This window comes from Varanus komodoensis, unplaced genomic scaffold, assembly GCF_004798865.1.
Source record: "Varanus komodoensis strain SLA01 unplaced genomic scaffold, ASM479886v1 scaffold18_3, whole genome shotgun sequence".
Taxonomy (NCBI): domain Eukaryota; kingdom Metazoa; phylum Chordata; class Lepidosauria; order Squamata; family Varanidae; genus Varanus; species Varanus komodoensis.
Window position 1 is genome coordinate 4,727,098 of NW_025335549.1, and position 25,325 is coordinate 4,752,422.

Consider the following 25,325-nt stretch of genomic DNA (forward strand, 5'->3'; position numbering starts at 1 on the left):
AGAGAGCGGATAAAACGGCAGGTGCTTCATTTAGTATTGCCGAGTGCAAGATTTTCTACTGCAAAGATGGGACAAAGAGAGGCTGATTAATTCCTCCATTCAGTCTATTATTTAGATGCCTAAAGCGATATATTGTGCAAAAACAATGAGATCCAAAATGCTCCTCTGACATTAATCATGGCAGGAGTCCCAACCGACTTCAGTAGAGCTACTTATGTACTTATATTGCATGAAAAAATGGGCACTTATGGTTTTTCCATTGGAGCATTGATTTTTAACATGTGCAAGTGGCCTGCCGGATCGGACCAAGGTCCCTCTATGCCAGCATGTCACTGTGTCCACCAGCTGCTTCTGCAAGTTCAGAAGCAGTGCTTGTCTGCTCCAAGCACCTGGTATTGCTCTCTTTTCCCCAGTGTTCTGGCTTTGAGGGCTGTTACATATGCAGCCAGAGCAAGGGTGCCCACTCATGTTTAGGGCTGCAGCAACACATGAGTAACAATGAGCAATTGACAAGTAAAATACTTTTTGTTACTCCTCCCCCTGCCAAAAAAAACTCCTAACCCAACCTAGTGAGGACTGAGCAAATGTGGTGGACATAAAATGGGACTAATAGCTGTAGGAGGGAACCAGAAAACCAGCTGGGAGGGGAAGTGGAGTGGCTGGAATTCAGGGCAGCAACAACTGCACGGCAACATCTTACTGCAGGTTCCACTTGTTCAGACGACATTGCTGTGAGATTTACTGTTCATATACATATGTAGCTGTCTCCTCCATAGCTTACAAGAGCAGAGCAGGGCTGTCAAGGACAGGACAGGTTGGACAGCGTTCACTCATAGGTCAGAGAAACAAGGCCATCTCCACAAGCTTTTATGTTCCATGTTGATTCCTGCTCTCATTGTGAATCCCTAACTTGTGATGAACTATTTGTCTAAAAGTTGCTAGTTGGACATTTTGCACTGAGTTCATATACCCTAGTCCAAACTCACCTAAGTTGGTGCCCTCCAAAAGTTTCCAGTGACTGTTCCCACCAGTCCCAGCCAACATGGTCAGTGATAAGGAATGTTGGAAGTTCTAGACCATGGAGGGCAGCAGGAGAATACTTATCTATCCCTCCAGGTTTGGAGGTTGGAGTTCTCTACCTCAGTAGAGGTTCTCTCTTCAGGCAATAACACTAATGTGCTATCTCTCCCCAAAAGCTCTTTTTGGGAGCCAGGACTTGACGTGCTGTGTGCACTGAAGGGACAGCAATGTAATATTGGAAACAGGGCTGGCCCTGTCACTACCCAAAGTGAGGCAACTGCCTCTGGCAGCAGGCACTGGGGGCAGCAGTGGTCACTGCCCTGCCAGTCCACTTGCTTGGTTTACCAGGCACTGGATGCCAAACACTTTGTCCTGCATCCCTCAGCTAGGCTGCTGCCCCTGCAGATGTGATGGCAGGACCTGTCATGTTTAAGAGTGAGCAGTTAAAGTGCTGCCAGTCCACTGGACATCTGTGAATGGAATGGAGGCAGATCGGGGCACCGTCCTGGCCATCGCTTCAGGCAGCAAAAGCGCAGCCTTGGCAAGATGCCCACTTTGTGTTCCATTGGGCCCTGCTAGAAAGAAATAGTCCTGACCTGGAGGAGGGCCAAGCCACAGGGACGCACACTCTCAAACTTAGATGCTATTCCTAGTTTTTAGGGGCACGGGAAACCTGCCTTATCTTGAGTCAAACCACAAGTGCAAGACATGGGTCCTGCTTTACTGAGGACGCTGTTTGAAGGACTATCCTGTCCAAATCCAGTTGAAAGCTAAGGGGCCATAAGGAGGGAGAGCAGGGCTTTGAGCTCACCCTCCAAGGCATTCATCTATTTGTATTCTATTTCTAGCCTGCTTTTTTTCCTACAAGGAATCCAGGATGGCTTGCCTTTTCTTCCTCTTCAGGTTATCCTCACAACAAGGAGGCCAAGAGTCTGTGGCTGCCCAGAGTCACCTAGGGAGCTTCATGGCTGAGTGGGGACTAGAACCTGGAGTTCCCAGGGCCCCAGTCAGCTGTTTCACCACTGCATCACACTGGCTTGTCTGGTTAGCATCTGAACAATGGACTGAGCTGGCAAGAGAGGACAGCCAGGCTCAGCCTTCCCCAGTTGCCATCAGATATATTGTGCTATATTCCTGTTTCAGGTACAGAAATTATTCCTACATGCCTTACATAGAAACATAGACACACAGAAACACAGAAACAGAGCAAGTCAGAAGGGGCCTCCTGAGCCATCCAGTCTGACCCCCAGCTCCAGCTGGCTCCACTTCACGACATGCCTACCATGTACATGTCTAGCCTATTCCTGAACACCCTCACCATTGAGGCCTACTTTATGCAGATCTGTGCTCTCTTGGTGAGACATGTGTTTCCTCTTTCTTCATGATACCTCTTAGTGCCAGGAGCTGAAGCAGGGATCTCTTCCATGCAAAGTGTGTGCTTTACCCAGAGCAACAACCATACCCCTTGAGACTGCATCCATAAGAATCTAGGAAGCTGATCTATACAAGGTCAGTCCATTGTGCTAGGGATGAGTGGTGGGATCCGTATCGTTGTTCTTTTCTAAAACACCCAGGAATTGGATGTGAGGATGCTCCTGGACAAGAGTGCATCTCATAGGCCTTCACTCAAAAAGCCACAGCTGGTCACCCAGATTTTCTCCATTTCAACAGCATAATGGGGATGAGTCTCATTTTGTTACTGCTCTTTTAAGAATTAAAAGAATTGGGAGCCCACAAACTTATTTCCAGTACCAGAATGGAAAGGAACTCACCATTTTCCCATTCACTCCGTGTTACCTCAAACTATCTTCATTTCAACAATATAATTTTACTGTGGCTGGAGAAATCATGTTCTTGTGAAACAATCTGAAGTCAGAATCCTTAATGAGCTTTTACAGATCATCCAGGGAGCTACCAGTAGACTTAGGGCTACTTTCTTCCCACCCTGCATCAGTCTACACAGTTCAGTGAATCCAGGATTGGCAGGGAAGACCATATTCCATTCCCATCACCCTAACCACTGCTTGTCTTGTGGTTCCTAGCCTTCGCATGCTCCTTTCCCATTAAGGTAAAGGGCGCATGGCTAAACAGAAGAAAATCCCCTCCACTTCTGGCATTCCCCCACCAGCGTGCCTAGGGTTCCTCCTGAAATGTCTCTCCTACTGTTTCATTCTGGCAGGAGGAGCTATAATACACTGGACAACTTGTTTTGGGATTCTTTGGACACAATTCCTTCTGGCTTTGGCCCTGCCCACCCCTGGAATGTCCTCTCCGAGGGTTTCTCTGAATGAAATTCATTCCTCAGCAGAAAGAAAGCAGCTTCACATTAGAGCTATTTAGATAAAGCACTTCCCTTCATGAGACAAAGTGGATTCAGACTTGGCTGCTTGGACACATTAAAATGTATGACTTGGCCCAGAGATGCTGTTGATTCCTTGTTCTGAGCAAGAGGAGGGATTGCTATTATTTTTTCCCCTGATGTTTGCTTCTCAAAACTCACACAATGGAATCCACGAAGTTCCCTTACCTGTTTAATTATCCATGTCATGTTTTCTGGGAAAGCATTAATGCCCTTAGTGGAGCGCAATGATGACTCAGTTGTTTTCTAAAGGGCGGAGGGAGAGAGAGAGAGAAGAAACACAAACATGACAAACTTGGCTCATCTGAAGGATGAAATGATCTCGTTTTGAATTAATTTTAAAGCAATTTGTGTAGCACTTCCACTTATAAAGATGGATTTCATTTGGTGTTCCAATGAGACTTTTAAAATCTTCTTCATTTCTCTTCCTGCCCCTCCCCATATTTTCTTGCTTGTTGTAAGTTACAGCTCAGTTGTTTTGCAAACACACACTTTGGTAAATAGACAATATTGTATTCTTGAGGAGAGTGCCCCCCATGAAATGATTGTGGGTCCATCTAAATATTCATCAGAACTGAGTAATAAAGCTTGAGCAAGACGGTATCCATCCAGGCAGCAGACTGTACTTGTGGGGCAGGGTCGGCAGTGGGGCTGCCAATTGCACATTGCCAAAAAGAAAAACATGAAATGTATCGCCAATATGCAGGATGGAAAAGAAGAAAGTTTGCATAAACTTTGCGTAGCTTAATTTGTATGTATAAATGCAGATTGGAAACCATGACTAGTATTTAAAGAGAAAAACAGTTGATCTCACTTTACACTGCTTCTATACTCAACGGTTGCATATTGGTTGAGTGTGGGCTGACATGGGACCAGGGGTTCCTCATCAAACATGGGTTATTGTGTTGTCACAACCCAGCCAGGATTACAAACCATAATGAACAGCCCACAATTTTCAACCCAACAAAAAACCGACAAGTTCTATTAATGGTTTGTTTGTGGTTAACAAGTCACAACTTGTTCATGCAGCTGGGTTCAACATTAGAGCCCACATTTCAACAACACAGGCCGACTTCTTGCTCCTAGTTTTTATAAACACAGGGCTGCTATTTTCAAATTTTTAAATTGAAGTACAATGTCTGAGCACAGTAGGAGAAAGCTGGATTCTAGCTGATTCTGCTGATTCTGCTTTGATGGGCAAGTTCCAGGAATCTGCTGTTCCTTCTTTGGATTCACCATCTTTACATTGGACTTGGGCTGGGCAGCCCTTCAAACAGAGAACACCTTAGAATAAAATAATCCTCTGAAAGCCCTTCAGTAGAGCACACTCTACCATGTAGGAGACCTGACTAGCCTAATTGAGCCCCTGAAGAATCTGGCACTGATCCCTACAATTAGATGGCAAGACAAACCCACAAAAACTTCATCAAGGTCCTCTAAGTCAAGGCTTCGGCGAATGGGGCGGCATACAAATGTCTTAATAAATAAAAAAAAAGTGAGAAAGGAAGGAAACATAATCAAGATGTCAGTGTTTAGGTAGTAAAACCACTGAATTAAAGACACTCTGCAAACACATCTCAACTTCTGGGATCGTTCCTGCAGATAGTTCTTGTACTACACTAGCGATACCATCAGGTGCCTTGTGTGGCATTGACAGAGCTATTGCAGAGGTGAAAGACACACTAAAGATTTTGTGACATATTGTTACACGACTCCTTCAGAATCCTTAACGACTGGTGCTTTGACTCCTTTAACCTTCCCAAGAGGATCTCTCTTTATCTGAGCACTGTGCCACTCTGTAGTTGTAGCCCCAGTCGGTAAGCTCAAATTTATGATTCTAATAGAATATGCTCCCTCAGCGGAGGAAAACAGAGCTGGAGTTTATGTTTTCATTAGTTACAATTCTGGCTCTGGGGCTGCACTACTCTCTGAGCCAGGTGAAGATGCTTGTTGGAAGATCTTGGGCCATCCACGCCAGAGGTGACATTCCTATTCAGAAACGGATTTCCTGACCCAAGAGCCACAAGCAGACGTCAGATCCTGACAGGTTTTGACTGAGGTAAATATGAACCTCAGCAAGAGAAAGGGGATCTGCACTATGGGATGCATCCATGTTGCATCTTTCTGAAGATGCCACCACCAAAGGAGAAGCCCCCCGCAGGCCTGATGCAGCATCAAACAATACACAGAGCAATTCCAGTGGGAAGTTTTCACCATAACTTTCACAAAATAAAGTGAGGGGAGGAAACTCATCTTCCTTCAGAGCTGTTCATTGTGTATGTACCAGCATTTCAGCCATTTGCGCTCAGCAGACCTCCCTGAGATATAGCCACCCCCCCATGCAAATCCTAATGTAGTGCAGACCATTCCTTTCATAATGCCGTTATTTTTAAAGTGCAGGGAATGAAATCCAAACTGTCAGCCATGCATTACTGCTGCCTTGAGGCACTTACAGCCTATTTTTCTACCCTGCTTCTCCACCCCCAGCCTTCTCTTTGCAAAAACACCTATGCCAAAAGCTCAGAAATAGTTTCAATAATGTCTTCTTCTCCTATTCCCCCCCCCCCACACACACACACAGAGACAATTTACATTCCTTTAGGGCAGCTATTAGAATGAAAATAACATGTGATTGTGGTTGTGTGGACAGAATATCGTAGTTTTGCAAATGGAAGAAAGCTGTGCGGATACAGAACTGAGAAGGTTTTTGCTGCTGTTACAGGATGGAGAGCGGGGAGATAGCCATTTTCTAGAGAGCAGATGTTTTTCCAGGACAGGTAGTCTTTACAGTACGTTGACAGGGAGGCAATGAGTGTAATTAGATTTTTTTATCATTATTTCTTTAATAAAAACTTGACCTAATTGTGAGACAATCATTGCCAGTGCAGACAAACCTGTGTGGCAGATCAATAATGTCTATATTGCTTAGCCATTTCTGTCAGGTGAAATGAAGGTGAAGGGCTCATCTTGCTGTAGGAAGGGAGATGTGGTGAGAATGCTGATGGGCAGGTGATTTGGGACAGATGAGAGGGCGAAGGACTCCTCCACACAGGTCATACCGCATTTACAGGTGTTGCCGCCTCAAGAGCAAGGTGTTGCTGGCCAACAACTTAGTTGGGTTTGTAAGGGGGTTAAAAAAAATTAAAAGGCTACTTATGGCTATTACTGAGGGTGGCTAACAGCTACCTGCAGGGTGAGCGAGGGAACTGGCATCAAGGTTGTCATGGGTGGGCACCTGGCAAGGGTCCACAGCCCAACAGGAGGCCACTGAACATGGCCCCTGGAGTTGCTTCTCCTCATCTCTGTCACGACCCCTTTGGGCACTTCCCTGTCAGAAGTGTTCACTTGCGGTGGTGGTGAGAAGATGACTTCTGAGTCACCTCTCCTTCCTTATATCCTGATGCATCTCTGGAAGCCACTCACCACAAGAAAGTGTGCTTCTGCAAGAAAGGGAAGGGGCACAAAGGGATACATAACTGTATTCAGTTTACATCTGCTAATTTATATAGATAGTTCCATATACATCTAGAAATGCTATGATTTCTATAAAAATGCGAGATATAGAACCATGGAATCATAAAATAGCAGAGTTGGAAGGGACCAAGAAGGCCATCCAGTCCAACCTCCTGCTGTTGCAGAGCACCATGCTGCACCATCCCACTCAGATGGCTGTCCAGTTTCACCTTGAATGTCTCTAGTGCAGGAGAGCCCACCACCTCTCTGGGCAGCTGGTTCCACTGTTGTATTGCTCTGACATGAGGAAGCTTTTCCTGATGTCCAGCCTGAACTGGGGTTGCCGCAACTTGAATTGATTATTCCGTGTCCTACAGTCTGGCATTAGTAAGAAGAGATCTTGACCTTCCTCTTTGTGACAGCCTTTGAGGTACTTATGAAGGGATCTCATGCACATACACCCGCCCTCCCCCGTCTTCTCTTCTCAAGGCTGAACATTCCCAGTTCCCTCAGTCTCTCCTCATTGGGCAGTGTTTCCAAACCCTGGATCATTTTTGTTGCCCTCTGCTGGACCCTTCCTGATTTACCTGCATTTATTTATTTTATTTATTTATTTAGAGAACTTCTATGCCGCCCCATTCGCCAAAGCCTCAGGGCAGCTCACAATCATCTTTCTTGGTGCCCAGATATCTCACCATAGCAAGGGAGACTGAGATCAGGTGTCCCATGTGCCTTAACTGCTATCAAGGTGGTCACTGTTGATGGGCAGCTTCAAGGCCTCTGTAGGTTCAGGAACCATTTTCTTTAAACTGGACTTGGAATGGGCAGCCCTGCCAGTAGAGTTTGCCTGCAAATAATCGACTATCCTGTAAGAACCTAAAAGGAGTGTCCTCTCTAAAGGAAGACAGGTAGACATCCTAGATGTATCCTTACCTATGATTTTAACTCCCCCAACATCCTTAGCTCTTTGTAGGTTGTAATGGATACAATAGTGCTGGAGCATCTGTGAGCCTTCTTATATTGTTGGCCAGCCATTATCATTATTCCTAATGGTTGGCCAACAACATCTGGAGTATCACAGCTTCCCTGTTCTGATAACAAGCCATAAATGCATCTTCTCGGGCACTCACAAAAACTGACAGAGTTTAGTATATACCGGCATAGAAATGAACTAGGATGTGGGATTTGTCACCTTTGCAAAAGCAAGAAGTGGTTGACCTGTTCATGGGCGATAAGAGATGTGACTTGTGTCAGAAAGAAGAACAAAGCTAAAAGCAGAAAAACAACAAAGAAGCAGGTCCCAGTAGCAAGGAAGTGGCTCCTATGGACTTTAGTAATAGGAATATTGCCAAAATAGGGATGACTGATAGAGAGAAATCCTGAAGTTAATTTTTACACACCCCAGAATCAGACGAGTGATTTAAAGAACAAAAGGCTGTTCTGAGCTTAGATGCAAGATCTCTGCAGAAGATAAAAAGAAAGCTACAGTAATTGCTTATAATATTGGAAGCATACTGGACAGCCTGTGGAATGGGGAAGACGTCTCTATACAGTGCAGATTATTTTATGAAAAGCAGCAAGGGACAGTAGAAGCAGCAGATGAACAGGTCACAGGGCTGAACCTAATAAACAACAGTGATGCTAACACTCAAAAAAGTGATGCTATGATAAAGGACAGGATATGAATGGGACAAAACAGCACCAAGCAGAATAATTGCAAGAGGATGATCTCCCTCCAGGAAAGACATTGAACTACAGCAAGAGTGTATGAGATGTCCCACACATTAACGATTATTGTGGCGTCAATTCCAAGATGGGCATGGGGTTAATAGACAATGAGCTAGGCACAAATGGGCAGGGAGTCAGTCTCCTGGACCCCCTCACAAAATAGTCCTGACAAGGGGAGGACAAACTACAATACAAGGATGTTTAAAATAATAGGTTTGGGGGGCCTAATCGGGCCCCATGCGCCCGCCAGACAAAGCAGCAAGCAAAGATAATGGAGAGGTAAAAGAAGGTGCTTTCTATATTATTCTTGAAGTGAGTTTCGGCAAAGAAATATATTTCTTGCAAGAGAAAGAATACATCAGTTATGGTACATATGTATTTAATCTTTATGAGTGTATATGAATATATGAAAATACAGCTATGTTAAAACAATTGTGCATAAGCTTCAAAAAAAAGAAAAAAGAAAGCTGATGAAATATTGGTGTATTTATGCACACACAGGTGGCATCTAAATGCCATTCATTCCAATATTGAAAGTGTCATTAGGTCCTCTGTCTTTTGGGTGACAGGAAGAAGATATTTATCTTTCCAGTTTTGTAATATCAGTCTTCCAGTAATCAAAAGGTGTGGAAAATCCATTTACACAGACCTTGCCTTAACTTCCAGATAAAGCAAGGACCTGATAAATAATTTAGAAGAACATGTCATCGTTCCGACACTACATTTAGCCATATTATAACCCGTTCCCCAAAAGTGGCAGCTAGTGGACACTCCCAAAACATATGGGTAAAAGTAGGCAGTCATAAGAGCTCTGTTCAGATCATGGACACCAGAGCTAAAGCCAACTACATACTACAAAATACTAGCAGAAGAGGTGGACTTAGAAATATCTAAGGAATGATATACCAAACTTTACAAAAAGGCATTTATTAAGTTCAGTTGGTGCAAGACAATAGGAAACTGTCTCATACTCTTGGTTCACCTAGACCAGTATTGTCAACACCTACTGGAAAAACTCGGTAGCATTTAGGGGGGCAGGTTTTCTTCTGGCTCTACCTGAAGATGCTCGGGTGTGCAGATGGAACCTTCTGCATGCCGAACATGTGCCCCTCCGCCAAGCTATGGCTCTTTTCCCTAAGCTATGGTCCTTCTTCCTGAATGGTAATTTGGGTTGATGTATCTGACAGATGTTTCGGGAGGTGTGGGTACAGCACATTCTTTAAAACTTTGTGCAACAGGAACTCTCACAAAAACAGTTTAGCATGGTCATACATTTTGACTTTTGATAAAGGTTGTGAGGGAAGTGTCAAAGATGATGACACCCAGAAGCCCATATTAACCACAGTAAAATGGATTAGCATGGGCCTCTGTACAGAATGTGAAAAAGGTGATTAAAAGGCTGTCAACTTAATATGGGCTTCCACAAGAGGTGGTTGAGGCCCCATCGGTGAGGGTGTTCAAAGATAGGCTGGACATGCACATGGTGGGCATGTCGTGAGCGGAGCCGACTGGAGCCGGTGGTCAGACTAGATGGCCCTGGAGGACCCTTCTGACTTGATCTGTTTCTATGTCTTCATTTTCTTGGACTGTGATCCCATTGGTCTGATCTGTCATGAGCCAAGGATCTTCCTTCAAGCAGTCAAAAGCTACAAACTGTTTTCCTTGTAAACTTTCTTTATTGCTCCCAAGTACAAATCACCCAGGACAGATCCCTGAGCATGCAGAGAGCATTTTGTTGAACCCAATCCAGTATTTACATCCAGGAACTCTCCTTATGAGCATGTCTGAGCCCCATCCCCTCAGAAGGAGCTTTCTGAAGGTAAGCGCGCCTCCTCTCCATGCACTGCTCATTGAATTGGGCCTCAATGAGACACTTTTCCATGGGGTTGAGAGCAGGAAGGGCCTGGTCTGCTTCTGAGAATTCCTCATCCTCAGAGACCCTCCCACTGGCTGTTCATCTTGTTCCCAGAAACTGCCTGGCCTGGCGAAGTGCCTGGCCTTGAGATAATCATCTCTGCCTCCTTTATCGCAGAATCTTGACCCAGCCCATCCTCCCCACCCAGCCCATCCTCCCCAATCTCACTGTAATTATTTTCATGTTCTAATTGCAAATCTTCTGGGATGCAGCCTGCAGTCCATGAGAACCATTGCCTAAGACCACCATTCTTCTCACTCCCAGCAAGATGCCCGTTTCATGGGAAACACATGTCTTCTTTGCTGGCATTTTCAGTTTGACTTTTCTGTTTTAGTAAGACAATGCAATTTATACTTCAAGTATAAATTGCAGTTCAAAAGTGCAATTTATTCTCCCAGCATAAATTTCATTTTGAAAGTGCAATGTATGCTTAGGCATATTTTAAACATAAATTGCTTAAAATTTATGCCTAATATTGTAACCTTGGCAATAATGAAGCCACCCTTGGATATCCATTGCAAGAGCTGTATATTTTGCATAGCAACCACTTGGGTGTCAGGAAGATTCACTTGCATTTCCATGTGTCTTAATTGCTTTAGGTGTCGGTAGCCTTGCCCTTTTTCAAAGTGTTCTTTCCAGTGAGTTTGCTGGGTCTTCAAGTCTTTCCAAAATTGTTCAAAACAATTTGTATTTTAGATGAATTGGATTTTTCTTGAGGTGTTATAAGGTATGTTTAAAGCAAAGAGCTTGTTGCTTCTTGGTGATGAGAGAGACTATTTCATTCTTGAGTAGGTCTTTTCGTATTTTTAAGGTTCATTCCATAAGGCATAGAATGGAATGACTAGCATGTTTTTGGTCTATCATACTTTGCTTTCGTGGCTTTCCAAGAGTCTTTCCAAGAGTACCACTGTAGAACTTCCTTTGGCATTGAAGAACCATTGTCTGATGGTGTCCATTCAGAATGTGGACATGTAAGAGTCTGTGTAGATTAACCTTCTCCTTCAGGTATGTTGGACCACAACTTTCATGTTGGATTGTGTTGATGGGGGTTGTAGTCCAACACACCTGAAGGGCACTGAGATAGAGAACACTGGATGAGGTGTTTGCATTGATGGCACCAACTTAGAATCCCACATGGTTCCACCGTATGCCAATGTATTCATGGTGATATTCAGATTTTATTTAATCTGTTCTCTGTATTCCATGGATTGTGAGGAGACTTTCATTCCATCACTGGTTCATTGACAGATCTGCCTTCAGAAAAATATGCAAAAAACCCCCTAACATTTTGCATACTTTTCTTCGCTTAGCTCCAGGAGAAAAGCAGCCAGTATTTTCTAGCAACTTACATGTTTTTGTACAACTAAATTTGTATACAATTCCAGATAACAAAATAAAACCAAAAATGATCTGCAGGTCAAATTCATAGAAATCCAAAACTGCTTGGATTCATTTCAGATTTCTCTAACTTTTTTTAGGATTTATGGCTGCTTGAATGGGGTTTCTTCATCTTCATCTCCCCTAGAGATGTATTGGCAACATCTTCGTAATCGTGACCTACATAAGAAGGGTCTGGAGACATTCCACTGGGACTTCTTCTTTGCCATTAATCTAAGCCACACGAAGCAGGCTCTCATCCAGACACCACAAGGCAGCACTGTTGACCAACTGAGTTTACCTTGGACCATTTTGCATGCCTTCATCCCGCAGCTCACTCCCAGAAAACGTCACCTGTCTTTAGTCTGTCTTGTTCTGCAGCAATGCTGTAAGGTACAAGTGCCAGCCCATATTGTGTCAAGTAAATTCATTTGGTTCTTTGGCTCAAAGGAAGCCAAGGTTGTAGAATTGATTGATCCCCTATAATAGTATAGTAAAATGTATATCCAGAACTACAGGGATGATTTGGGGGGAAAGGTCAATAACTCAGCATCGTCAGCACAGGAATATAATGGTTGGGCTGGTGAGGACTGCGAAGTCTTCGTAATTGTGGATGACGTGATTGGAGTTGTCACAAGACTGTTTAAATCAATTCCTTGCCCAGTCTCGAATACACCAAAAGCAGGAGGTTTTGGCCCATGGTGGCATGGCCAGGGCAATGCTTGGGGGCATGCCAGGCAGCAGCACCCTGAAGAGACATCCCAGGGGACGCCACCACCAGCATCAGCTTAATTTCCAGAGGTTGTCTCTGAGTTGTGAGTCAGACCTCAGGGCAGGAAGGTCAACTTCTGGGTGCCAGGAGGGAGGACACAGTGGGCCAGAAAGCCAGGAGGACACCTGCAGCCTGTGGGGCAAGCCTTGCCCCGCCTTTGTGTAGAGACTTTCTAGGAAAATGAAGATGGCTGCTGTGGCCTGTTTGCTTGGCACCTCTCGTTCATACATTCATTCATTCATTCATTCATTCATTCATTCATTCTATTTATTGTCACCTTTTTTTCCTTTCCAAGGAACACAAGGTGGCTTACACCAGTCTCCGCCTCTCAATGTTATCCCCACAACAACAACCCTGTGAGGTACATGGGGCTGAGAGTCTGCAGCTGGCCCAGACTCACCCACTTGGATCCAAGGCTGAGTGGGGACTAGAAAGCAAACCATCTGAATCCCCATCCTGCACTCTTAACCACTACACCACACTGGCTTTCCTTAGAGAGCCATGCCCTTTTAAAAAAAGGTATTTTAAAGAGAAAATCGCACTCTGTTCTATTTTTAAAGGGAGGATTGCCTCAGATGTGGCAAATGCTGGAGCCAGGCCTGTTTGCAGGAAGTATCACCCACCACTGCTCCCATCTCTTTGCTTTCCCTTCCCTTAGTGTTCAGCAAAGGTACACTAAATATAATTTGGATGCTTAGTAAAGCCAGTGAGATTGAGCATGACTTTGAGAAAGCAACATGTGTACACGTGGAAAATTGATGAAGATCAATCATCTAAATGAGGGCCGTTTCGATTATTTAAACTGAAGACTTAAGCTGCTAAACAGTTTTGATTTGCTGCCCACTTGAATCAATTTGGGCACTGGCACTTCTGGATTTCAGTGAATCCATCCTGAAGGGGACAATTAAAGTCTTCTATGCAGCATCTTGAACATTGATGGAAGGAGAGGCCCTCATGTTTGACCGCATTGTTTGATTGCTGAACAGGAAAAATGGCTAACCAATTGTCTCTGTGCTGGAATTCTGTATGTTCCACAATTATGCTTTCTGTTTTCTTAAACTGCTGAAGGTTTGAATTTGATGAAGGAAGGAATCCCCTGTATGCTGAATGTGTTGAGGGGTTTTGGAGTCTGTAGGGATCCCTCATCATGTATATCTCTGCACATGGAGAACTCTTTCAGTGAACATCATACAAGCATTGGTTGGAGCAGCAAGGTCTTGGTCTGCGATGGTCTGGATCAGAGCTAGTCTACATGACCCAATAAGCCCTTCCATGCATCCGTACATACATGGAGGGGATCCCATGTGCCCTTCTATTCTTATCCTCTTCATACTGCTACACATATATAAGGAAGCCCCTTTCCCCCTGCAGTAGCCACTGAAGGAAAGTAACAGGCTCCCTTCTTCGAGAATTTGCATTTCATTGTGAAGGTTACCCATGGGAGGGCATCCAGAATAGACCAGAGCAGAATAGTAGAGTTGGAAGGGGCGAGGAAGGCCATCAGGTCCAATCCCCTACTTACACCATCCCACTGAACATCATGAACACCCAGGAACTTGGGCGGCCTGCTAGGGCCCACTAAGGACCACTTCACGGGCCTTCCTTGGAGCCTTTTCAGCAATGAATTCTGGTGTCAATTCCCCATTTCAATTTCCCCTACTTGGGGCATTCTGAGAATTAAAATGGCAGCTCCCGGTGCAGATTTGGCTGCTCCCACCACAGCTTCTCATGGCTGCCACCAAGGCCTGGGCCACCAAGTGTCTATCAGTGAATGAGAGCAGGTCCTCTAAAGCTCCCCAGAAATTGTTCAACACGATCTGCTATCAGCTTGAGCCAGCATGGTCAATGGGCAAAGAGAATGGGAGCTGTAATCCAACAGTGTCTACCAGGGTGCAAACTCCTGACCACTGGTTCAATTGTTATGCCATTCCCAGCTACACCATGCCCATAGGATCTGAGCCTCAATATATCACAGCTTCACAGAAGAGTGACCAGTAAGTGGCGGGCAAAGGACTGCAAGATAGTTTGATGTAGTCCCTGGAGTGTGAAGTGGCATTGTATTTCAGCCCTGTAACATCTGCCAGCAAATACAGTAACTGTAGTCATTTTAATTGCTTCCCCCTCCCCTTTTAGCAATGGAGCTTTTGCTCACAGGCAGCCCTGACCTGATTCTTTGCCATCCATTTTTGCACAGACATAAACATCATAGGCAGAGTTCAAAGAGAGGCATCCTCCCCTCCCTCCACCCACCTCTGCCGCCGTGTGCATGAAAAAATGAAGAAAGAAAACTAGCAGGTTAACTCTTCCTGGGGTGCGGGAAGATTGAGCAGGGTTCTTCTACTCTTAATGGGCATCACACTCCTTTCGTTCAGTATTCTTGCCATCTGGGGTTGGCCATGCCAAAGGAGGATTAGTATGTTGGGGAAAGTCTATTGCTGTTAGCATATGAGACTGCAGCTAAAGCTTGCTTGCACCTCCTTAATGCTGAGACCAATTCCTTATCCCTTTTGTAAAGCTTCTTGTGTGCTGAGTGCCGGCTGCAATGCTTCTTCCTTTGCAGAGTGCTCAGAGGCCCTTCACGGGATTTTAGCAGCAGGTCCACCTTGACCCACCATGATGCTGCCACTGCGCCAGGCCAGTGGTGGCAAGCCAGGACCAGCCATTTCTCCTAAACAGTCCACTTTGCACCAGCGTGGTGACTCTGGTCGCCTTTCCCCTGCTCGTTCCACTGCTTGTAGATTTCAGTGATGTCAGAGCGTTCCAGAAGAGGAGCTGCTTTGCCCCATGGCAGCTAAATCTCTTCGCCTAACTTAATGCAACTTTGTAGCCTATTAAGAAAAGTGCCGAGCAAAAGGTGCATCAGCATATTGAACTGCTTTCAGCCTGAGGGCTTGAGTTCCAGTTTGGAAACCTTCTTGGGGCTTTGCGTTCCGAGGTGGGCAAGCCTAAAGGCTAATGGCCAGTCCGTCTGGGACAAACATCAGCCTGTTGAAGTTTCTATTCAAACAATGCTCTTACTTATAGCATTGTTATATATTTTGTTTATTTATTAATACATTAATAATATTTATTAATATTAATAAAATATCTGTTGGTATTTATTAATATGATTTATTAATTAATATATAAATAAAATATATTTATTTATGAGGTGTCAGAGCAGCTTACATCCTTCTCCTCCTGCTGTTCTCAATCTTATCCCCACAACAACAACCCTGTGTGGTAGGTTGGGCTGAGAGTTTGTGACTGGCCCAAGGTCTCTGAGCTGGCTCCAGGGTTGAGCAGGGACTAGAGTACCGGCTGCCTATGTCCCAATCCCATGCTCTTAACCATTCTGCCACACTGGCATTTTAGAATGGGAAAAACCTTCACAAGAACTAGGAACCCACCAAAGAATCGGTGAGACCTGGGGAAGAGAGCATGGCCATCTCTGGAAGAGCAGAGGGGCCTGAGCTGGGTGAGATTTGGCCCTCACTGGCAAGAACCGCTGCTCCTCTTCCCCATAGAAGCCTGCTGGCCTCGGGCTCTGGCCCAGACAATGCTGGCGGTCAGGGGGAGCAGCAGGAGATGGCCTGCCGTATCACTCGGCCTGTCGAACATACTCGTGATAGCAAAGATGAGAAAGGAAAGGAGGGACAAGCATGGCTCTGGCAGTGGCGGCGATAAGCCAGACTCGTTCTGGGAGGAAGGTCACTCAGCCTGTCCTGCTCAAGGACCCCCTAAGACCTGGAGGTGACACTGCTGGTCCTTTGCACATCGGCTGTGCCTTGTGTCCATTTGCATACAGTATGCAAACCGACATCCACAAATTAGCATTACTGTGCCTCTAAATAGCTGATTTAAATTTCAGAATAACTTAATTACTGTTTGATTACCAATTCTTTCAGGCAAAATCCAGCTTTGCATACACATGCAGACATGGAATGATATTCCAGATACAGTGCTGATTACTGGATGGTAACAGCTTCACAAACTGAACTGGGCGCGGGGGAGGTGTCTGAGCTTTTCTTCCCCTGTTTTAAAAAGAGAAACTCTTATACTGAATCTTCTACTGGAAATTATCAGAATCAAAATGGGTTTTCTTTGCTTGGGTAGCTTCAGAATATGCACACATGCATGCATTTTAATGTAGAGAGGACATAGCAGGGGTGGGGGGGATACATATTTATTCAGATGTGATGACTGAAGGTTAGACTCTTTTGACAAAATAGGAAGACATTTCAGCCAGCCAAATATTTGACTTTTCTGGGACATTTATCTAAGACATGCTAAACTAACATACTTTTATTTATGAAGAATATGAATTTCCATTCCCGGCTAGATTAACATAATCTCCAGTGATTGTTTCTTTAAAGGAATAATAGTTATCATTATTTAAACTCTGCAGTTTCTGGACTTTTATACAATAATTATCAGAATTACTCAGGCTCAAATAACAAGAAATTCATTTGCATTATAAGTAATTTTAATATTCATGCATTTGAAAGTATATTTATTTACTATGGTTTTATCACACCCTTCTGCCTAGGAGGTCTGTTTGGCATTCAGTTTGCTTTACCCTCCACTCTTCTCACAGGAGCCCTGCAAGGCTGATTTCTGGATGGTAATCGGCATTGGATTTCATTTATTTCATTTCTATGCTTCTCCATAGACTCCTGCGAGTCCCTTGGACCGCAAAGAGATCAAACCAGTCAGTCTTAGAGGAGATCAACCCTGACTGCTCTTTAGAAGGCCAGATCCTGAAGATGAAACTCAAATACTTTGGCCACCAAACGAGAAGGAAGGACTCCCTGGAGAAGACCCTGTTGCTGGGAACAATTGAGGGCAAAAGGAGAAGGGGATGGCAGAGGATGAGGTGGCTAGATAGAGCCACTGAAGCAGTCAATGTGAGTTTAGGTGGACTCCGGGGGATGGCAGAGGACAGGAAGGCCTGGAGGAATGTTGTCCATGGGGTCATGCTGGATCAGACATGACTTCGCAACTAACAACAACAACAATGCTTCTCCATAGCCAAAGCTCTCTGGGTGATGCACATCAGGATTAGGATTTTAACCTCACACCATCAATAGGGAAAAATCTTACTGTCTCATGATTGCAAAGATGTAATTTGCAAGAAAGGTAATGACAAGGCCAGGAACCTCTGTCACTGTTCAAGGATTTGAATCCAAGAAAGATTTCCTTGGCTGCCAGTATGTCTATAGAATCACAGAACTGGGGTGCCTTGGAGGTCATCGGCTCCATCCCACTGCTCTGTGCAGGATGCCCCGTGAAGAATGCAGTGTACAAAGAGATGATGTGCTTCAGGTGAGCGACTGTTCCTTTCTGGACATACTTCATTCCTGAGACAGATGGTTTTCCCCACCAGGCTGGGCACGTGCAGTAGTGTACTTCAGTGGGCTTGGTTAGAGGCATTCAGACATCCCATGGGTGGTAGCTTTGTCCCATTGACTCCTAGAGAAGGTGCCTTGACCTGCAGATCCTCTTGCACTGGACAATTACCCCTGCAGCACCACATCATCTGTCTCATGATGGCCTATTGTGAGGATGTGGTTTGGCTCTCTGTCATTTCTCTCTGTGGGTGGGGGTACATGGCCATTCTTAGTTGGTGGACTGATTTGTCTAACCCACCAGGCAGTTTCCAGAAACCCAAACTCTTTGAGTTCCAGGGGAGTATGGTCAACAAGTTGAAATGTGAGGAAAATGATAGAAGGGCACCACTGGGAGTGGAGCCTATAGCTTAATTTGACCCAACACAGGAAACTTTACCCGACCCGAACACAGAGAGGATGTTCCCCTTTCCCTACAGTTCCCTCTCTCCCACATTTCAGGTTGATGGGCATGTCAAGAATGATAGTGCTGCACTGAGGCATTCAGGGGAAAACAAATTGGTGGCTTGCTTGAGCAAAGTGTTCTCTTCTACAGCGTTGCTGCCTTCAAAGACAGAGTCAGGAAAAGCAGACAAATAGGAAGGAATACATTCAAGACAAACATAAGTGCCCCAGTTGGGCTGGGAGTGGGAGAAGTAAATGAAACTGAAACCGTTTCATTTCAGAAATGAAAACCATGAATTGCAATAGATAAAAACAATTCTGCACTCCTAAGGAGAACAAACTGGGCTTTGCCAAATGCTGAATGTCCTTCACAGCTGAGAAGACCAGCTCAGCAAGCGCTTCAGATCAGGCTTGAATGAGCTTCAAAGTGGCAAAAACAGCATCAGCTCCCATCAGGTGGATGGCTACCTGATTGTAAGCTTCAATACTCCCCACCTCTGAACACTTAACCCTCCTGGAACACAAACCAACTGTCTCTCCCAGAGCATGAGGTTATCCACTAACCTGCAATTATTAACTCCAGGATTCCTAATTAGATCCCTTTTCTTTAGACAAATACATAAACATGCCCAGATGAGTACTTATTTGCATCTCCAGTTAGGCGCCAGTTGTCACAGAGAGATCCTGCAACACCCTCTTGGTTTTGCACATTCCAGGTTGATGGGCATGTCATGACTTTTAAAACCCCCCAGGAAGCAACCACTGAGCTAGCAAAGTTTCCCTGCTCAAAGCTGTCTCTGCTGCTTTCCTTCTTTTGATTCCATCAAATTTACTTGTGCCTATCTAAATAATAGCATGGGGCCAGTATTCCAGCTAGGAATGGCTGAATCTGTTAAGCATTGTTTCACTTAGATTCTCATTTTCTCCTTTTGAATTCATCCTGCCCCATCTCCGGTTTGGAGTGTGATCTTTTTTAGCCTGCACAGTAAAGAACACATGCCTGCTCATGCACATTTATTTTTAAAAGACACGTTTTTGTGTATGTTTGCATCTGTTCAAGTGGACAGTGACAATAGAAAAAGCCTCTCAGTTTGGGGGCTTATGCTCATCACCATAGGACTGCACCCTAAATCATGTTAAACATGATAAGCTATCTCTGTTTGTGTTATGCAGTGATTCTCCACCCACTTCTGGCCATCTTGTTGCAAAGTTTCTGGATACTGGCCTGCTCTGCTCTCATATAGGGATCAGGATGAATCCCCTGTTTTCATCAAATTAACTCTGATACTTTAGGAGAAGGCCTTAGTGTGTCCCATGACCCACAATAGGTCACCAGTTGAGAGTACATAAGCAGTACATAAGCATAAACCCTTCTTGGTGGTGGTCCCTACCCTCTGGTACCTGGTTCAAGAGGTGAAAACAGTGACAAACTTGAAACATCTTTTGAAATTGTATCTGCTTACTCAGGCTTTCTCTAACCCAAATCTGTTCTATTGTTATTCTAATACAGCTAGTGTTTTATTGCTTCTATCTGGGTTTTTATACTGCATGCTGTACAATTTTTTAAAAATGTGGACAGCTTAGCATTTTTAGAGAATTAAGTGGAATTGAAGTAGTATTATATATGCTGCCTTTTTCCTCTTTCAAGAAGCTTAAGATAGCTTTCACAGGCTTCCTCCTCACTTTTATCCTCACAACAATCCTGTGAAGTAGGTTAGACTGAAACTCAGCCCCTCGCTGAGCTTCATCGCCAATGGGGGACTAGAGCCAGATCTGCTGAGTCCCAGTCTAACACTCTAACCGATACAACACACTGCCTTTAGATAAAGTATGCATCCATTCCCTGTACGATAGGAATAGGACTATCCTGCAATATAAGTCTGACCCTCACCCCCAGTAGCACAATGACTGGCAGCCATGGCTTTCCAGGGCTTCAGGTAGGAGTGTTTTCTGCTGCATCTGGACATGCTGTGGACTGAACCAGGGACCTTCTGCCAGCAAAGCTGGAGCTGTACCACTGAGCTATGGCCACAGACTGAAGCTGCACAGTGGCAGCTTTCAAGGAGTTCCTCCATTCTCCCTGTTGAAGGGAACGGGGAGTGCTGAAGGGGAAGAGAAGCCAGACAAAGAAGCCTGATTCAAGTTACGCATGCTCTCTTGCACTCATGTGCTTAATGTCTGTCATAAAGATTTCCATGCCGCTCAGGATATGTGCCAATATGGTTCAGGGGATACAGGGCCTTATCTGAAATATCACACTTCTCTCATATGAATGACAATGGTATCTTAGCAAGTATTATATCTATATTCTAGTTTTATGCTGTGCTATCTGATCCAGTATTATATATTGGTCAGTCTTTCTCACAGACATAGAATTATATACAAATGAATGACTTTTTTCAGGGAAAAAAATCTTTCTCTCTCTCCCCCACTCCCGATCACTTAGCATGCTTTTGAAAAGAGAGATTCCCACAAGATTTTTGAATGTGGTTGAACAGAGCAAAAGGGCCCCTTTTTATTTGTGTTAGCAGTATTATTGGAGAAATATCAGTCTCAGAGGAGGTGGTCTAAAACTGTAGATAAAATGTGGCATTTATTTTTCTGTTGGCAGCCAGATATCAGTTTTGTTTATGTTTTGTATGCAGCTAAGAGAAGTAAAAATCTTGTTTCATGCTTACCAGCCAATTTGAGGTCATGGCTACAATTTTATCAAAGTGCTTGGAACATGTTTTGTTCTGCACAACCTGACCAGCCAGAGCTTTCAGCCATTCACAAGGCAACCTCGTGCATGCGTGGCACATTCAGAAGCACTGAATTCAGCAAGTTCCGTGTTAATAAATTTGCTAGTCTTTAAAGTGACCCCCCAAAACAAGATTCTGTTGTTTTTACTGCAGCCAATGAATGCAGATTGTCATCCATGTGCACTCAGAAGAGATTCCCAGGCACACACAGGAGATGGAGGGCTTTGGTGGGAATGGTGGCTCAGACTCGGAGGAGAGGGAGTGGAGAGCTGACCCAGCCATGGCTCATAGTTCTCACTCTGATATTGGAGTTGCGGAGACCAGCGAGGCCCCGGCTGCCCAGCCTGAGCCAGGTCTGGATCAAAACACTTCAAGGACAACCACTGAGCCCACCCTCCCTCCTGACTGTACGAAAGAACATGCTGGGAAGGGGTTCTTATGTGCTTCCTGCTATTTCATATGCACCATAATCCTTCAGATATATTTTGAATTGTGCCTGTCTAGTTGAAAATTATTATTCCACTTTCCCCAATACAGATTTGAGAATAACATGCCTCCTTCTGACTTTTGCATCTGTGCAAGACTGGCTGTTTCAGTGTACAGAAAAGCAGTGTACAGCCTTTAGTAATGCGTAATTATTTCTGTATTTATTGACCTCCCACCACATACATTTGCTCATGGTACACAGAACATTTTTTTAAAAGTAGCCAGTGGCCAATGGTACACATCTCAGTATCAACATGTATGTTACAAAACAAACACTTGCATTCCAAAATCGGCACTCAAAATGTAGCTTCAGGTGAAAAGAGCAATAAGGCAATATCTTTCAAAATTAAGACATAAGAAAGTCTGTAAGAAAGCAGAGTACTTCCAGAAGTCCCCACTGTGGGCTGTTTCGAAGCAGCAGAGCCCATGGGCGGCAAGTGCCAGGGGTCTCATCAGCATCTAGGGCAATAAGAGCAAATAGGAGGATACTAGTATCCATAAACAGTGAGAAAAAGGTAAAGGTTTCCCCTTGACATTAAGTCCAGTCATGCCTGACTCTAGGGGGCAGTGCTCATCTCCGTTTCCTGGCCGAGGGAGCATGTGGCTGGCATGACTAAACACCGAAATGCACGGAACGCTGTTACCTGCCCACCGAAGTGGTACCTTTTCATCTACTTGCATTTGCATGCTTTCGAAACGCAAGGTTGGCAGGAGCTGAGATGGAGCAATGGGAGCTCACCCCATTGTGCAGATTTGAACCGGCAACCTTTCAATCAACCAGCCCAGCAGCACAGCAGTTTAAACCACTGTGCCACCTGCAGTCCCAGACAGTGAGAAGAAGCATACAATTAGGAGACTCACAAGGATCAGGACCATGGACAGTTCATCTCCTGTCTCCAGCTTGCTGCATTTGTGTCCTTCACTCAAATGACAGGTCTTCCTCTGGCTAATGCCTTCTAGATATTTTGAACTACCCTGTCCCATAAATTGTGCCCCCATTGGCCATGAAGGATGAAGATAATGGGTCCAAAGCATCAGGTTGGGGAAAGAAGCTTTCCAGGCCCTGACTATCTATCCCAGGCTCCTCTAACCACAACAACTATCCATGGCTGAGCAGTGGAAATCCTTATGGGGAGTAGAGTGCTTGGTGTCCTTCTGTTCCTTCCTTTCTTTCTGGGTGTGTTTTCTGCACTGCTAAGTAGGCGTTGGGGAGCTGGACGTGGCTAATGCCTGGGGCTTGGTTACTTGAGGGAAGTGGCCAGCTAAGGAGAAGTTTTCTGTGAGGGTCCTGGTTGGGGATCTCAGCTTCTAGGCCTCCAGCCTCAAACTCAAGATGAGCATCTGACTCTCATTCCATTGCTAGGGATAAGAATGCAACAGAGTCCACCAGTCTGTCCCCGTGTTGTACTTGAGTCCAGGCCGCTGAGAATGTCCTTTTTCTCATGCTCATTTATGAAGTTATCTCCTCCTGGGTAATAGTGACCAATGCAGTGGCCTTTGTATCAAAACTGAGCTGTTAGGTATGTGTGAAGCTGCTTTATACTGTGTCACAGCATTGGCTCATTGGAAGAGTGATACTGAACCTTTTTCAACTGGAAGGTTTAATTCTATTTCAGAGCAGATTGGGATTGCTGGAGGGAGGTTGCAGGACTGAGTGCAAAAGGGACAGAATCAAAATACCCAAAGCACATCCATATAACTTAGCTTAAAGCTCTTTCTGCCAGGAAAGAAGCTTTAGGATTGGCATTTTGACTCTTTGGAATTCAGGGCACAAATGTACAAAAGCCAGGAAAAGACTACATGGTTGGCATCAGGGAAAGAAAGTGTGGGTGTTTGGGAAGCTGCGGAGAGCCAGATTGGCAGGGGAGGCAGGCGCCTGGCAAGCGTTCTAAGTGCTGTCCATGGTGCTGGACACCATTCCCAACATAAATAATGCCATAAATAGCTCCTGTAAAGCACAGAATGAAACCAGCAGTGGAGAAGGCTCAGGCTGACAATGAGTCTGAAGATGGGGATGCCAGAGGGGCTCTCTGGGGCCCCAGGCCTGCACCTCTGTGCCCTTGCTCTACTTTCCCTGACAGCGGTGATCCAAAAACTCAAGCAGGAGCTCTTCCCCAGAAATACAAGCCAGGATGTTTTGATCTGATGCTATTGTGGATTGTGCTCAAGACATTCTGCATGAAAAGCATGTGCTTCACTGCTCAGCTAGTGTCCTTTCTGGTGCACATTCATATTTTTATCTTTGAAATGTTAGAGGGCACAGGTTCATCTAGTAGCATGGCAGCAGAGCAAGACTCAAGGTACATCTTACAAACAGGCACAATATTAACACTCCTATATGCAAGTCATAAAAGGCCATTTTCCCTTAGATTCAAAACCTGCATAAAATTCCCCTTTAATTGTACTCGGAGTGTTTCAATTATCAAATGTCTCATTTGTAAGCTGCCAAGTAACCAAGTCTTGTACCTGTTCATTCTCTAGCATGTAGCAGAATCATAATGCAGTCTCAAACATCACAGCCATCTTTGTAAAATATGATGTTAAGGAAGGCTGAGTTCATTGTACTATACATATGTAAATGCCTCTCTTTCAGTGGCCCCAGGGGAGAGGAGAAGTCAGACACTATTCCCAAGCACAGCGTGTATTAATTGTAAGGCAATAAAGTGCACACACATGAACTCAGGAACTGTCAAGAAGCATTAAATAGTGAAAGTCAGGATATCATTAAGGAAGGCTGAAAACCCTGTTCAGATGATATATTTAAAATAAGCTGTGCTGGGAACAGCCTGAACTGAATTTCTTTTAAAACAGCAGAAGATATGCAATCCACCCCATTAAGCGGTTCATGGGTCACAAGGGCCAAATCCTGCACTAGTCATTGCTGCAACATTGATTTCACATTGCTGATGTGGCATTTAAATGCAGCCACCTTGAATGTATAACCAGTGTTATACATAGAGACCCAGTGCCAGGGTCTTGGTTCTAGTCCCCACTCAGCCATGGAGCCTTTGGGTGACTTTGGGCCAGTAACAGACCCTCAGCCCAACCTATATCCCAGGGTTGTTGCTGTGGGGATATGATAGAGAGCAGCAGAAAAATGGTGTAAGGTCTGTTGAGTTCTTTAAAAGAAAAAAGGCAGGATATAAATCTAATAAATAATTATGGCCCCCAGGATTCCCTCATCCATCCCTCTTTCAAGCCGTTGTACTTAGCACTGAAGTATTTGTCCATATCATGACAGACTGACAAGAACTCCTGGAGGATCCAAAAATGAAGACAGTGGTTCTGTTTCTCCTGATCTCTAGCAGGAGAGTTTTTTTGTAAGGCAAATGGGTCTTAACTGCCAACCCAAGACAGCTCCCCCAAAATACTAGTTCAGATAACATGACAAAGGTAGCATATAAGCTCAAGGAACCAAGGTTCAATTTGGATGCCTTGAAAGTACTTCCTGATGGTTAGGACCCCTAGGGTATGGAATGGGCTTCCACAGGAGGTGGTTGAGGCCCCATTGGTGAGGGTGTTCAAGGACAGGCTAGACATGTTCATGGTAGGCATGTCGTGAGTGGAGCCGGCTAGAGCTGAGGGTCAGACTAGATGGCCCAGGAGACCCCTTCTGACTCACTCTGTTTCTATGTTTCTATGTGTGTGAATGCACAGATGACCATTCAAAAATAACAATTACAGGTAAGCAAACTGCCTTTTT

The 25,325-nt window shown here is 44.7% G+C and overlaps 1 protein-coding gene across 1 annotated transcript in view; it reads left to right on the forward strand.

Moving 5' to 3' along the window:
- The window catches only part of GRIA3 (glutamate ionotropic receptor AMPA type subunit 3), a 139,718-nt gene that overhangs the window by 51,215 nt on the left and 63,178 nt on the right, over positions 1-25,325 (forward strand). The window lies entirely within an intron of this gene.